We start from the raw sequence: 16,587 nt of genomic DNA on the forward strand, positions 1-16,587 counted from the left end.
GAGACAAAGAGGACTACTCACGGCGCCATCTTGGAATCCATCCTCCTTCGTGATCTTTATGTTAAAGTCTATTATGATTGATTTAATATAGTTTAACCAGCATTCTTGTGCTTTTATCTGTAATTTGCTAAAGAATGACAAAGAATTATAAACGTCAGCAAAAAAGCAAGCAAACTTGTCGTTATGTGCATGGCAATCCAAGATATTTAACACAAAAATTTATGAAACAATAAGAGGATTTAGCAAGAAGCAATGTTAATGTATAAAACCCAACAGATTTCCTATAAACATCCACCCCTGGAGCACCTGTGCAGACCCTCAGTAGAGTCTGCACACTGGGCCCCAGGCGCGCCAGGATGGGGCTCAGGGGTTGGTGGGTCCGGCGGCTGTAAAGGAACAGGGTGGAGGTCCCAGGTTGAAAAATTGTAAAATTATAATTTTACAGCTATATAATTTAACTACTTCAGTCGTCATGTCTTTTTCTTTTTACAAAGTCAATTTTCCTACATAACTCCAAATTTTTTTCACACCATCTAAGTAATATTTTAATATTTTCCATATCCAATCCGTATTCAAATTTCCCCAATTACCTCCAAATGACTTATGAAAAAAATGCTATTTTAATCGGGAGCCAATAGCGGATTACTCTTTGCATTTGACAGCAGAGTTCAGGCTTAACCCTTAACCTCTTCGGGCTCGGAGGACCCTGGGCAGGAGTGATTTAAGAACATCGTCCTCCCGCTTTCGCGGAAAGGCCAAGAGTGACTTGAAATGTAGACGCGGAGGCCTATGGGAAATGTAGTTTTAAATTGGTGAGGTTCACGGCCTGGACTCTGGGAAGGGGACGCCACGCTCCTTCTGCGCATGTGCAGCCGTAGCCTCCTCGTTTGTCTTCTCAGGACTCCAGAGAACCGTTGGGGAACTTTGGGGTGTGCTCGGAAAATGCAGGGTGCGCACCTAGGGCGAGGGACTAGCTGGGAAGGGTGTGCCTGTGCTTGGGGATGGGAGCAGGAAGTGTCTGGGACCTCGTCGCCCCCCGCGGCGGTGTATAAACCCGGGCGGGCCGTCAGATCGGGTAAGGCCGATGGGGGAGACCCCGGCCCTCGGGCTCCCGGGGCGCAGGTGTTCGGGGCGGTCCGGGGTGCTCGAGGATCGTGTGACCAGCCCGCCTGCAGCCCGACCGGAGAGAAGCCGTGTCGGCGGCGGTGGGTGCGGGAGGGAGGAGTGCGTTTATCAGGCGGACGGTGACCGTGGGTCTGCGGTGGAGCCCAAGCTCTGGAGCACTACAGGCCCGGTCAGTGCCAGCTCTGTCACCTGTAAGCAGGGGCGACAGAAGGAACCTGGGCGAGAGTCAGGGTTCTCATCTATAACTATTAATAATGATTGTTTCACGGCGGCGTTTGGAAACATAGATCACTATTTTAGACAAGTGCCAGGTAGGAAGCCTTAAGTAAGTGACAACTGCTCTTATAGTTAGAGGACGCTTTGTTTTTTTACTGGATAGTTTAATGTACCCTGACAACCACTTCACCGGAAACCGAGGCTCGGGTCGGTGGCCCGATGTGCTCGAGTCAGGAGCTCCCAGCCAGGGAATTTGGATTCGAGGGCAGGTGTGCTTCGCTTCAGTCTCAGGCTTTGTCTGATGTCACACCTGCCCAAGACTGGCATTACAGCCTTCACAGCACTTAGGAACATGGCCTGTCCCTGCATCCCCAAGGATGTAAAGGAAAGGATGTGGATGGAATCCCACCGTGTGTCACATGTATCCTGGGATTTCTAGTGTCTCTTCAGGTCCCTTGGGTCAGACAGAGGTGCCTGGCCCCCTCTGCATTGTCAGGCTTTCTGTCCTTGAAGTCTAATGTTATAATGAATTCCAAGAGTCAGGCTTTTTGCCCCTAAAATGAATTTATTTCTCAGATCCATGTCCCAGTTGCCTTGAAACAAACCAGCCCTTGTGAGGCAGGAAGCAGGGGGCCTCTGTGAGGGAGTCTTACCTGGAAGAGAGCGCCCCTCTGACCTTAGACCTCTCTCCAGAGCTTCAGAGCAGAGACAAGAGCCCAGAAAGGAGCAGATGCTAGATTTGCAAGATCAGAAGCAGGTCTTGATCCCCCTGCCCAGAATGAACCAGACTTGATGATGATGCCACCTTCAGGAGCCACCACACTGTGTGACAGTGGGGCATTTGGGCTGTCCCTGGGAAGTACAGGTGAGCTGGGGTGGCCCAGGGGCAGGCTGCTCAGGAAAGGCTGCTTTGTTGGAGAGCTGTGAGGGCAAGGTCTGGGGGTAAGGGACAACCAGGCAGAGGGAGGAAGTTCTGTCTCCAGTCCCCTTAAATGGCCCCCGCTATTTACAGATGCGCTGCTGTCACACATGTCCACCACCACATGTGACATTAGTGACGTTATCCTGACGTCACAGGATCCAAGAATGATGATCTGTGAAGAGTTTTCCAAGGTCACCTACTTCTAACTCTTTTGAAAGATTTAAAGACATTGGGCCTGAAAATTTCAGTGACTTGTCCAGGGAAACGCAGTTTGTGACAGTTCACTCTCTCACAGGTAAGTTACCAAAAGCATCTATCAAAAGGGCCTTTTGAGAAATACTTCCCAGCTGAAATGAACAATTAAAAATTCCTGCCTTAAATCCTCCCATCTCTTTTACTAGGCTTTCCGTGGATTGTGTATACCAGGGGTTAAATAATATTACTGAGAAAAATAGATAAATGATGCATACTGAGTATTTTTCTGCTAAGTTAACTTTAATGAAGGAATAGTGTCTTGTCGTTTGGCGTACTTTAATTCAACTAATCGGTTGTTTTTATTTCTTTCTGTTATTCAGAAGGACACATGCGTTATTGTTAAATCAATCGAGTAAAGTTTATGTTCACTCAGTAAAAAACTGCAGATTTCAGCTCCATGGTCATTTCAGAATCACACAAAGAGAGGTGTTGCTGCCTGTCCATGATCCTTCTTGTGCCTTTTCAAGGCCCAGAGGGCCCTGTGCCCATGGGGAGGATGATCCCCAACTGGGGTGCTGAGATTTGAGGAGGTGAATCTAAGAGCTGTAAGACAGCTAAATCTCAGGACCCCGTCTTCTCTCTGTCCCCTCAGCTGAACCACAGTCCTCTGTACTCGCCCAGGAGCCACAGAAAGTGAACATCCCTCAGGTGAGCTCTTTATTCATTCCCCACTTTATGTTGTAATGGATTTATAAGGTTTAGCAGGATCCATGCATTAAAGGAAAAGGAGAAGTAGAAATAGTAGAAATCAAGTCAGTCTTGAGGAAAAATATACCGTGTTTTACTATTAATTGTGATGTTGGCTGTTAGCTTTGAGTGGGTAACTTTGTCAGGGTAAGTAGTTTCCCACTAAGCTACCTGTTTCAATCTCTTTACTTGTGATTGGGCTATTCAGATTCTGTGTTTCTTCTTGATTCAGTTTTGGAAAGTTGTATGAGTCTTAGAATTTATCTGTTTCTTCTAGATTGTCCAGTTTGTTGCTATATAGTTTTTCATAGTATTCTCTTATAATCCTTTATATTTCTGTGGTATCTGTTGTAATTTCTCCTCTTTCATTTCTAATTTTATTTATTTGAGCCTTCTCTCTTTTTTTCTTAGAGAGTCAGGCTAAGGGTTTGTCAATTTTGCATATCTTCTCAAAGAACCAGTTCTTTGTTTCACTGATCTTTTCTACTATTCTTTTTTCTTTTTTGGTTTCAATTTCATTTATTTCTGCTCTGATTTTTATTATTTCCCTCCTTCAGCTGACTTTGGGCTTTGTTGGTTCATTTTCTAACTGTATTTTAAGATTGCTTATGTGAGATCTTTCTTGTTTTTTAAGCTGGGCCTGTATTGCTAGGAATTTCCCTCATAGGACCATTTTTTCTGCATCCCATATGAGTTGGTGTGGTGTATTTTCATTTTCATTTGTCTCCAGATATTTTTTGATTTCTCTTTTAATTTCTTCAATGATCCATTGGTTGTTCAGTAGCATGTTGTGTAGTCTCCACATATTTGTCACTTCCCAGCTTTTCTCCTGTAGCTGATTTCTAGTCTCCTAGCATTTTGGTCAGAAAAGATGCTTGATGTGATTTCAATCTTCTTAAATTTATCAAGGCCTGTCTTGTTTCAAAACATATGGTCTGTCCTTTGAATGCTCCATGTGCACTTGAGAAGAATGTGTATTCTGCTGTTTTTGGATAGAATGTTCCATATATATCTATTAAGTCCATCTCGTCTAGTTTTTCATTTAATTCCACTATTTCCTTGTTAATTTTCTGTCTGGATGATCTATCCATCGATGTAAGTAGAGTGTTGGGGCCCCCTACTATTATTATGTTGTTGTTAATATCTCTTTTTAGGTCTGTTAATAGTTGCTTTATGTACTTTGGTACTCCTTTGTTGGGTACACGTATATTTATAAGTGTTATGTCTTCTTGTTGGAGTGTCCCTTTTATCATTATATACTGCCCCTCTTTGTCTCTCATTGCCTTTTTTATCTTGAAGTCTACAGTGTCTGATGTAAGTATTGCAATAACTGCTTTCTTTTGTTTGCCATTAGCTTAGAGTATCATCTTCCGTCCCTTCACTCTGAGCCTGTGTTTGCCTTTAGAGCTAAGAGTGTTTCCTGAAGGCAGCATATTGATGAGTCTTGTTTTTCAATCCATCCCACAACTCTGTCTTTTGATTGGAGAATCCAATCTATTTACATTTAGAGTGATTATTTATATACAAGGGCTTAATGCTGCCATTTTATCACTTGTTTTCCAGTTCTGTATTTCCCTTGTTTCTCGTCTTGTGTATTTTGGACTGCCATTTCAGTTTGGTAGTTCTCTATGATGGTTTTCTCAGTTTTCTCTTTTTTGTGTGTGAGGAAGACTGACCCTGAGCTAACATCTGTAAGCAATCTTCCTCTCTTTTAGCTTGAGGAAGATTGTTGCTGAGCTAACATCTGTGGCAATCTTCCTCTGTTTTTTGTATGTGGGATGCCAGCACAGCAGGGCTTGATGAGAGATGCATAGGTCTGTGCCTGGGACCTGAAGCTGCAAACCCTGGGTGGCTGAAGCAGAGCATGAGAACTTAACCATTATGCCACTGGGACAGCCCCTCAGTTTTCTTTTTTTTGTATCATTTGTGTCTCTGTTCTGATTATTTGTTTAGTGGTTACCATCAGGTTTGTATAAAAAATCTCGTAGATGAGCTATACCATTTTCTGATAGCCTCTTATTTCCTTGGTCTAAGCCAGTTCCATCCTTTTCCTCTTCCTCTGATTTGTTGGTCATAACATATTCTGTTTTGTGTTGTGATTTTGTGGTTAAAATCACAAGATTATAGTTATTTTTGATGTTTTCCTTCCCTTTATTTTTAAGGTCATAATTAAGTTTTTGCTAACCTGTTCTGGTAGAGAGCTGCAATTTTCTGACTTTGGCTGTCTATTTATCTCCTTGCTCAAGGCTTTGTGAACTCTTTTTTTTCTTTTTCAGGTATGAAGGTCTTCTTGAGCATTTCCTGTTTGGGGTGTCTTGTGGCGATGAACTACCTCAGCTTTTGTTTATGTGGGAAAGTTTTTATTTCTCCACCATATCTGTAGGATCTTTTTCCCTGGATAGAGTATTCTCGGCTGAAGGTTTTTGTCTTTCAGAATTTTGAATATCTCATTCTACCTTCTCGTAGCCTGTAAAGATTCTGCTGAGAAATCTCCTGAAAGTTTGATATGGTCTTTGTAAGTTATTTTCTTCTGCCTTGCTGCCTTTAAAAATATTTCTTCTTTGTCACTGACTTTTGCCAGTTTTACTACTCTGTGCCTTGGAGTAGGTCTTTTTACATTGATGTAATCAGAAGTTCTGTTAGCGTCTTTTACTTGTAATTCCAGCTCCTTTCCCAGGTTTGAACAGACTTTCTGCTCCTTTCTCCCTCCCTTCTCCCTCTATAATACCCATAGTTTTTATGTTGCATTTCCTAATTGAATCAGATATTTCTCAGAGAATTTCTTCGTTTCTTTTTAGTCTCAATTCTCTCTCCTCCTCCATCTGAAGCCTTTCTATATTTCGGTCCTCCAGATTGCTAATTCCGTCTTCCATAACGTCAGCTCTGTAATTCAGGGTATCCAGATTTTTCTTTATCTCATTGTGTTTTTCATCTCCAACATTTCTGATTGGTTTCTCTTTATAGGGTCAATCTCTTTTGTGAAGTATTCCCTCTGTTTATTAATTTTATTCCTGATTTAATTGAACTATCTGAATTTTCTTGTAACTCGTTGAGTTTTTTAATGTTAGCTATTTTGAGTTCTCTGTCGTTTACATTGTAAATTTGTGTGCCTTCAGGATTGATTTCTAGGTGCTTTTCATTTTCCTTCTGGTCTGGACTATTAATATATTTCTTCATACTATTTGATGGGGTTGGTTTGTGCCTTCACATAGATAGTATCTGGTTTCAGATTCCACCTGCCACCACTGGAGGAGGTTCAGGAGCTGTGTATTCTGAGCCTGCTGTGATCCCTGGTGTCTGTGCTTGTCCTTTGGAATCTATGCTGACAGGACCCATCTGCGATTGCCTGCTTGTAGCTGCTGCTTTGCTAATGTATGCACGGGCACTCTAGATGGGGTCCCTTGCTCTGGCTGACTGCCTGAGCTTGTGAGCCCAGCAGGGGGAGGGGCACTTCTTTTGCATGTGCCATCCGGTGGGTGTTCTCTCTTTGCCCTCGCTGTCTGTCCTCCTGGCATGCTGGCTTCATGAAGACAACCCCACAATAGCTTAGCCTCCTCTGTGGAGCTTTCCTATGGGATGTGAGGGAACTTGGAGAGCGAAGGCATTCCCACAGAGTCTCCCCCCCAGGCCCCTCTTTTCTCAGAGCTGTGCATGGTCCTGTGCCCTAGGTCATTGCTGGGGAGGGAGAGGAGATCCCCTTACTTCCTCCTTCTTCCTCCTGGGGGGTCCAGCACCTCCACCTTCAGACATATGGCTGCATGGGTCTCTCAGATGTCTTTTGTGTTGTGTGCCTGTCCTCTGTTGGTTTATGAATATCCTTTTCATTGTTTCTTAGGGAGGAGAGTCTAAGGGAAGAGCTCACTCTGCCATGATGCTGATGTCATGCCTGGTCATTCTATTTTTAAGTTTTTGACGAATCTCTGTACTGTTTTCCACAGTGGCTGCACCAATTTACATTCCCACCAGCAGTGTATGAGGGCTCCCTTTTCTCCCATCCTCTCCAACACTTCTGTTTTCTTTGTAAAGATTGGCACCTGAGCTAACATCTGTTGTCTATCTTTTTTTCCTTCTTGTTCTCCCCAAACCCTCCCAGTACATAGTTGTATATTCTAGTTGTATGTCCTTCTGGCTGTGCTGTGTGGGATGCCACCTCAGCATAGCTTGATGAGTGGTGCCATGTCCAGGCCCAGGGTCCAAACCGGCAAAACCCTGGGCTGCTGAAGTAGCGCACACGAACTTAACCACTCGGCCATGGCACTGGCCCCTCTCCAACACTTCTTATTTCTTGCCTTTTAATAATAGCCATTCTGATGGGCATGAGGTGATATCTCATTGTGGTTTTGATTTGTATTTCTCTAATAATTAGTGATGTTGAACATCTTTTCATGTGCCTGTTGGCCATCTGTATATCTTTGGGAAAATGTCTGTTCAAATCCTCTGCCCATTTCTTGACTAAGTTTGTTCTTTTGTTGTTGAGTTCTTCATATATTTTGGATAGCAACCCCTTATTGGATAAATGATTTGCAGATATCTTCTTCCAATTGCTAGGTTGTCTTTTCATTTTATTGATGTTTCCTTTGCCATACAGACACTTTTTAGTTTGATGTAGTCCCATTAGCTTATTTTTTCTTTTGTTTCCCTTTCCTGAGGAGACATATTCAAAAACATACTGCTAAGAATGATAGCAAAGAGCTTACTGCCTACGTTTTCTTCTTTGGAGTTTTATGGTTTCAGGTCTTACATTCAAGTCTTTAATCCATTTTGAGTTAATTTTTGTGCATGGTGTAAGATAATGGTCTACTTTCATTCTTTTGTGTGCGGCTGTCCGTTTTCCCAACAGTGTTTATTGAAGAGACTTTCCCTTCTCCATTGTATGTTCTTAGCTCCTTTGTTGAAAATTGGCTGTTCCTAAATGTATGGGTTTATTTCTTGGCTATCAATTCTGTTCCATTGATCTGTGTCTGCTTTTCTGCCAGTATCGTGCTGTTTTGATTAATACAGCTTTGTAGTATACTTTGAAATTAGGGAATGTGATGCCTCCAGCTTTGTTCTTTTTTCTCTGGAGTGCTGTGGATCTTTGGGGACTTTTGTTGTTTCCAATAAATTTTAGAATTCTTTTATTTCTGTGAAAAATGTCATTGGGGTTTTGATAGGGATTACATTGAATCTGTAGATTGCTTTAGGTAATATGGACTTTTTCACTATGTTAATTCTTCTAATCCATGAGCACAGAATATCCTTCTATTTCTTTATGTCTTTAATTTCTTTCAACAATGTCTTATAGTCTTCAGTGTATAGGTCTTTCACCTCATTGGTTAAATTTATTCCTACCCACTTAATTCTTTTTGTTGTGATTGTAAATAGGATTTTATTCTTGATTTTTTATTTCTGCTAGTTTGTTTTTAGTTTTTTGATGGATTCTTTAGCGTTTTCTATATGTAAAATCTCATCATCCACAAGTAGTGACAGTTTTACTTCTTCCTTTCCAGTTTGAATATGTTTTATTTATTTTTCTTACTTGATTGCTCTGGCTAGGACTAAGAAGGGTGAGTGTGGGCATCCTTGTCTTGTTCCTGCTCTTAGAGGGATAGCTATCAGTTTACACCATTGAGTATAATGTTAGCTGTTGGTTTGTCATATATGGCCTTTATTATGTTGAGGTACTTTCCTTCTATAATTATTTTATTGAGAGTTATTATCATAAATATGTGGTGAATCTTGTCAAATGCTTTCTCTGCATCTGTTGAGATGATCATGTGATTTTTATTCTTCATTTTGTTAATGTAGTTTATAACATTGATAAAGAATACTGTTGTAATCCTTTGTATTTCTGTTATATTGCTTGTGATTTCTTCTCTTTCTGATTTTATTTATTTGAGGCTTCTCTCTTTTTGTCTTATTCTACCTAAAGGTTTGTCAATTTTGTTTATATTTTCAAAGAACTAGCTCTTAGTTTCGCTGATCTTTTCTATTTTCTTTTTACTCTCCATGTCATTTATTTCAGCTCTGATTTCTAGTAGTTCCTTTGCTCTCCTGACTTTGGGCACTTCATTTTTCTGATTGTTTTGGATGTATTGTTAGATTGTTTATTTGAGATTTTTCCTGTTTCTCAAGGTAGGCCTGTGTTGCTAGGAACTTCCCTCTTAGAACTGCTTTTGCTGTATCCAATAGATTTTGGTACACTGTATTTTCCTTTTCATTTGTCTCCAGATATTTTTCCATTTCTCCTTTAATTTTGTTGTTGTTCCAATAGTTAATGAATAGCACGTTGTTTAGGCTCCACATATTTGTGACTTTTCCAGCTTTCTCCTTGTGGTTGATTTCTAGTTTCATACCATTGTGGTTGGAAAAGATGCTTGATATCTTTTCAGTCTTCTTAAGTTTATTGGGAGTTGTTTTGTTTCCCAACAAACAGTGTATCTTTGAGAATGTTTCATGTGTACTTGAGAGAAAATGTATATCCTGCTGCTTTTGGATTGAATATTATATATGTATCTGTTCAATTCATCTGGTCTAGTGTTTCATTTAAGGTCAACGTTTCTTTGTTGATTTTTCTCTCTAGAAGACATATCCGTTGATGTAAGTGGGGTATTAAAGTTCCCTACTCTTATGGTGTTGCTGTCAGTTTCTCCCTTTAGATCTGTTAATAGTTGTTTTATAGACTTTGGTGCTTCTACGTTAGGTGCATATATATTAATAAATGTTATGTCTTCTTGATGGATTATCCCCTTTATCATTATATAATGCCCATCTTTGTCTCCTGTCTTTTTTGGCTTGAAGTCTATTTTGTCTGATAGAATTATGGCTACACTCACTTTCTTTTGGTTGTCATTTGGTTGGAGTATCATCTTCCACCCCTTCACTCTGAGCCTATGTTTTTCTTTAGAGCTGAGATGGGTCTCCTTGAGGCAGCACATTTTTGGGTCTTTTTCTTAACCTGTCCAGCCTCTCTGTCTTTTCATTGGTGCATTCAATCCATTTACATTTAGGATGATTATGGATATATAGGGACTTATTATTGCCATTTTATCTTTTGTTTTATGGTTGCTCTATATTTCCTTTGTTTCTTTTTCCTTGTGTTTCTCACTACAATTTCAGCTTGACAGTTTTTGGTGATGTGTTTTTCAGTTTCCTCTTTTTTTATGTTTCGTGACTCTGCCTTAATTTTTGTTTTGTGGTTACCATGAGGTTTGTATAAAAGGTCTCACAGATGAGATAGTTCTTTTTCTGCTGATAGCATTTTTGCTTCATTTGACTAGGCAAGTTCTGTCCTTTTCTTCTTCCCTTGCTATTTTTGTTGTCAAAATTATTTCCTTCTGTATTGTGAATTTGTTACCAAATTGGAATGGTTAATGTTATTTTTAATGCTTTCTTTCCCTTTAACCTTTGCATCATAATTGTTTACTAACATGTTCTGATACAGAGTTGCAGTTTTCTGATTTTATCTATTTATCAACTTGTTTAAAGCTTTGTATCCTTTGCCTTTTCATTTCAGACAGGAGAGCTCTTTTTGACATTTCTTATAAGGCAGGTCTAGTGGCGATGGACTCCCTCAGTTTTTGTTTCTTCCTCACACTTTATTTCTCAGCTGCGGCAGTGGACCCCCAGCTGTCGCAGCACCCAAGGACACAGAGCTGATTATTACAGTGTTGATTAATACAGTCCCTAAGTAGCTCTCAAATACTTGTACTTTTCTGCATCCTTTCTGAAACCACCGTAGTCGAAGTAAGCAACTAAGTAACTGGATGACTTTAATGACCTCATGTCTCTTCTCCTCAATTTCTTGGTTTGTGAAATGAGGCAGTTAGAAGGAACACCAAGTTTCTTCCTTCTCTATATTCTGTGATTATCAGAATCTACAACTATGGAGAGACTCAGGGAAAAATCAATTCCAGTGTTTTGGGAAACCATCTCATTTTCTCCATTTAAATTAACTCTTGGGGCGACTGAGATTGTGCCTCATATCCTCTCATAACACTGCTCTTAAGGACAATCTCAGAATCTTCAAGACAACTAGGAATCTGCCTTATGCCATGTTTTGAGCTGTAGAAAATATTTTAGAATGAGATTCTAGTGTTGGTAACAAATTTATCTACATTGTTAATTCATCTGAAAGCTCCTATTCTTGAAAATGTCCCATGTGGGGGTAAAGAAGTTCCATGTAAAGGTTTAGTCCATTTTTGTTGACAATCTCTTGAGTGTATGTTAAAAACCTGGATAACAGGATAATGTTAATGGAGATTGGGGGGAGGGACAGTGATGAATGAGTTTGGTTGACTTTCAGCAGTAGTAAGGTCAAAATGAAAGCATTATAAAAGAAGAGTAGAGATTTAGGTCAGGGCTTTCTATGAAAAAATAGTAAAAACCATAAGCAGATGGAAAAAGTTTAAGTGACACAGTATGGAAGATTCCACTGATGAGTTTAATAGGCAGCCATTTTAGTGGCAGAGAGAGTAGACTGAAAAGTGAGGAGAAGTTTGGAAAATTCAAGGGACAAGAACCAGAAAAGCAAGGGGTCCCATCCTGCCCTGAGGATTCTTTTGCTCTGAAGTGTGTTAGCCCAGCTGAGTGAAGACCTGGGGAGGATGTCGTAGATCCTCTAAAAGGGGCATCCATCAGCTGCGGGAAGATGTGCCATCTCTCCCCAAAGCTCATTAGCAGATTGGAAGTGGCATGCTGCATTACTCTGATTAGCATTAATTTTATAATTCTAGGCAGAGAACTTTCCTCCACATGAGTCAGCCTTCACACAAAAACACAGACTCACATGGTGTGGATAAAACACAAGTAAACTTACTGCTGCTTCCCATCTTCCAAGGACCCAGTGGGAAGGAAAATGTGGTTCCCTAGCAAAGAGGGGAGTTAAGGGCTGGAGTTTTCTAGCTCTCCAAGCTGGGTGCAGGTCCCACAAATCGGGGAGAAGTGCAATGCCATCTTTCTGGCAGATCAAGACTTTGGGAAAACTGGGTCCTTCTGATCTGGTTAGGGAAGACGCAGTACTTCCAACAGCCACTGCAGCAGGGCAACGACAGCATTACAAGTGAGATGAGGAACGTTACCTCAGAGCCTCCCAGGGAGGGAGCATTTAGGCCCCTACCGTTTATTGGGATAACTGGTTCCTGGCCCTTTGGAAAATACCCAGTCATCCCAGGGCTAGACTTCTCAGGAAAAGTAACTTGCCAGTCCCTTTAAAATTTGCAACTAAAACCTATCTACACTTTTATTTGTTACATATATTGTTGGGGCTTCATTTCAAACTGCTATATTACAAAACTGTTTCAGATAACTTTAAACCCATGGCAGTGACTTTCAAGTTCTTTTGATGGCAACTCACAAAATAAATCTATAAATTATTTTTTATCATAAATCAGTATATACGCACACACACCAAAAGAATATAAAAATTTTATGAAACTGTTCTTACCTTTTTACGTATAATACACTCTAATATTATCTATTCCATTTTGTTTCATTGTTTTTTAAGTGCTTGTCACAACCTCTAGAATTATTTCATAATCCACTAGTGGGTCAGGACCTGCAGTTTGAAAAACACTATTTTAAAATTATTGGTTCCAGGTACCCTAGCCGGTAGTCTGGTATCCAGATTTTTTAAAGGCTTATTAAAATGCATCATCAAAAAGCAATATTTGCTAAAGGACCCTCAGTTTCTATTAAGAGCACTGTCTTGGGGATTCCAACCATAAGTTACCAGATAAATAACCAGCTTTCCTTTGCAGAACTGAGATGTGAGCTCAACACCAAGTAAAAATGACATAAAATCAGAACAAAGTTGGAAAAGGAGGACCACCTCCAAATGCAATGTGTGGTGCTTCTGGGAAACATGCAGCAGCCTAGAGTGAGGTGAGGGGGACAAAACAGAAAAAAACATTAATGGAGAAAAATCAAGCTCGTAACTGCTGTCTCCAGGCTTCACAAGGTGCACTTGTACTTCCAACCCTAAGAGACAGAGTGATGTTCAGCATGACTCCATAATCCTGTGGCCTTGAGAACCTCAGCAGACATCAGTTAAGTCATTTAAGGATAACTGCAAATTAAATTAGTTCATCCTAATTATGCAAAAATGATAAATTCAAATAAGCAAGGTAATTCAATTCTGAATTAAAAATTTTTTAATCACTTGACATCTCAAATCAAAGCAAATGGGTAATGTTACCAATTATATCAATTCGACTCTATATTTCAATACATAAACATATGATGAACAATTAAAATTCTTATGTGATATGCATTTAACTTGTTAACATTTATGCTACAGTAGGGAACCACACTCGAGAAACAGAGTCATGTCCTTGAAAACCAAAGAAGGTTATCACAAAAGAGTCTTTGTAAGAATCCAGCAACAGAATGAGTCCCCAAAATCTATTAAGTAAACTATCCCACAGGAAAAGTGAGGCAGATCACACTAGTAAAGGCAAGACTATGGAAGCTTATGAAATAGTTATCAAGGGAAATATTTGATACATAATAAAAATATTTAGTTTTAGGAAGCAGTATGATAGGCTCTGATATGGTTGCACTTATGAGTACAGGACTTTCATAGGAAGGAAAGAAATGGAAATTCACTGAATGTCTGTGTTTTGTCATGCATCACTAAATACCTTCGATTACATTATAGCATTGGAAACTAGGAAGCAGAAATGTTAAATAACTTGTTGTAGGCCACACCGTAATAAATGACAGAACTAGGACTTAAACTCCATCTTCTGATTACACATCCATTATTCTTGTCACATCAATACCACTTTATCCTGAACTAGTACTCAAAATATGATAGTGCTTAAAATATTTGCTTAAGCATTTCTTAGGATTTCTGATCAAGGTCAATTCAAATTCCAATTTCAAGGCTAATGAATAAGAAAGTGACCTTTATTTTTTTTTTTTTTAGCTTCATGGAATCTGTTTTTTAATAATGATAAAATAAAACAATACTTAGTATACAATTATTATTGTAGAACTGAAATATATTTTAGTGTCCTGATCCGCTCGGCATTCATCTTCCCCTCCGCTAATACATGCTGACTGTCATCGGCTGCCTCTGCACTCCTGGTTCATATGAACCAGCCCCTGGCACACTGGGTGAGCACATGCCCCAGGCTGACCAATGGGAGTGCCACACCTCCACATCCCCAGAGACACACCCCCACACCACAGGGTGGGTGCTTGACCCTAGCCAGGCCCGCAAGAGCCCAGCCCAGAACCAAGAAAGTGACCTTTAAAAGGAAAAAAATACGTAAAAAATATACATGCATTCCGGGTGGCGTTATGAATCTTCAAACTTTCGATATTCTTTGTGTCTCGTGTAAGGATGAAAAGAGTTATCTATTGCTGTATAACAAACCACAACAAAGTGGAGTAGCTTGAAACAGTAACTTATTCTTGTCTCTTATTGTTCTGTGGATTGGCTGGGATTCGCTGGGCAGTTCTTGCTTGGGGTCTCCTAGGAAGTACAGTCAGATGTCTGCTTGGGCTGAAATCCTCTTTGCCTCTATTGTGCTGGATGTCAAGATGGTTCATTTCTGTGTTTGCTGAGGATGCTGGCTGTTATCTTATTCGGGGTTGCCAACTGGAGGGCCTGCATGTGGCCTCTTCATGTGACTTGGGCATCTCTCAAAGTGGTGGCTGGGTTCCAAAAGAAAGCATCCCGAGAGGAAATATTCCAAAAGACCAGGCTTCTTACAGCCTAGCCTCAGAAGTCCCAGAAAGTCACCTCCACAGCATCCTATTGGTTGAGCCAGTCACTGAGACCTAGGGGGAGGGATGTAGATTCCATCTTTTGATATGAGAAGCAGCAGGCAATAAGGGAGGGAGGGAGACTGCCCATCTCACCTTAGTCTTTAGCCTCCCATCTGGCATCTCTACTTTACCCAACTGAGTTAGAAGGGGAAATAGATGATACAACTACAATAACACAAATTATTGTGTGGTGTTTTCTCTATCTCTTTGGCACTCTCTCTTTCTCTGGAAACACAGCACTTCTTGAATGAATGGATAAATGAGTCTCTCCCTTTTCCTCTCTACTCCTTTTTTGCCTCCTCACCTTTCTTTTCTTCTTTTTAACTGCAGATGAAAGGTTAAAAAAAATGTTTTAAGCAGCAACATACTCTAATTAGTAAATCTTATAGTTAGTTTCTACTCAGATCTCCCATTTGATGTCTACCTGCCTAATTCAGTCATCGTCCTATCAGGGAAGGTGATAAGAATGCAAGCAAAGGAGAGAAGAGAGGGAAAAATAGGAAAGCAAAAGTAGATTATCAAGGGAAGAAGGAAAATATAAAGGGGAAGGGAAATAAATCAGGAGCACTGAACACCGTTAAGCCCAAATGGCTGAAAAGACAAAGGGAAAGAAGCAAATTTTTCCCTTATGATGCTGCATCCATCCTTCCTTCCTTTCCAATCCATGGCCGCCATCGCCAGCCTAGTCTAACCTTATTTCTTAATGCCTGAATTTTTGCTATATCATCTTACCTAATCTCCCTGCCTAGTTTTTACCCCTTAGAAATCATCAAAAATGGGGCCAGCCAGGTGGTGTAGTGGTTAAGATTGTGTGCTCCTCTTTGGCGGCCTGCGGTTTGTAGGTTCCCATTCTGGCACAGACCTATACACTGCTTATCAGGCCATGCTGTGGCAGGCAAGCCACGGATGAAATGGAGGAAGATGGGCACGGATGTTAGCTCAGGGCCAATCTTCCTCCAAGAAAAGAGAAAGAAATAAAATAAAATAGATCATCAAAAACACGCCTATCCTCATGGTGCTCTCATTTACAAAAAAAAGAAAAGAGAACACTAAATGACTTCTGAAGGATTAAGTCCAATATAAACATTTTAAGAATTTTCATAATCTGACCTAACTTTCCTTGCCACTCTTGTTTCTCAAGTCTCCCATACGTGAAACTCTTTACTCAGCCAGAGCACTCTACTCAATGTATCCAAATACACAGAAAAATGAGACTAGATCTCACTACTACATCATGAAAAATACAAAACCTGAATCAAGGAAAATAACAGACAACAAAAATATTACATTACAGAAAGCAGTGTGGTGACATTATAAGCTTATAATTATAGCGGTTATGGTCCAGCTCACTTCTCACGAATACAGCTTTCTCCTTTTGTCTTCTGTCCTTTGCTCTAAGGATCCTATCACCAGGAGCATTCCCCGCCGCTCTCTGCCTTCCTAAATCCTGTCTCATCAGGACCCACAACATTAACTAATTTAGAAGAAGTGTGATTAACAGAATTATTCTGGACCTGAAGTCCCTTGTTAACACTACAGCATCAGATTTGATTCTCGATGGACACCAAGTCACTCAAATTCCATCTCAGTTTTTACTCTGTAGATTTGTTCAGTATACGGTTGATTAA

General features: G+C 40.3%; 1 protein-coding gene across 1 annotated transcript in view; it reads left to right on the forward strand.

Annotated features, from left to right (window-relative positions):
* Positions 1 to 818: 818 nt before the first annotated feature.
* Positions 819 to 16,587, forward strand: part of LOC138921490 (ral guanine nucleotide dissociation stimulator-like) — a 265,069-nt gene continuing 249,300 nt past the window's right edge. Inside the window, exons 1-3 of the mRNA XM_070255648.1 lie at positions 819 to 949; positions 2,354 to 2,558; positions 3,111 to 3,166. The gene's annotated coding sequence lies outside the window, so the exon portion shown is untranslated. The remainder of the gene's footprint in view (positions 950 to 2,353; positions 2,559 to 3,110; positions 3,167 to 16,587) is intronic.

Source organism: Equus caballus, chromosome 30, assembly GCF_041296265.1.
Source record: "Equus caballus isolate H_3958 breed thoroughbred chromosome 30, TB-T2T, whole genome shotgun sequence".
In the NCBI taxonomy this organism is placed as follows: Eukaryota; Metazoa; Chordata; class Mammalia; order Perissodactyla; family Equidae; genus Equus; species Equus caballus.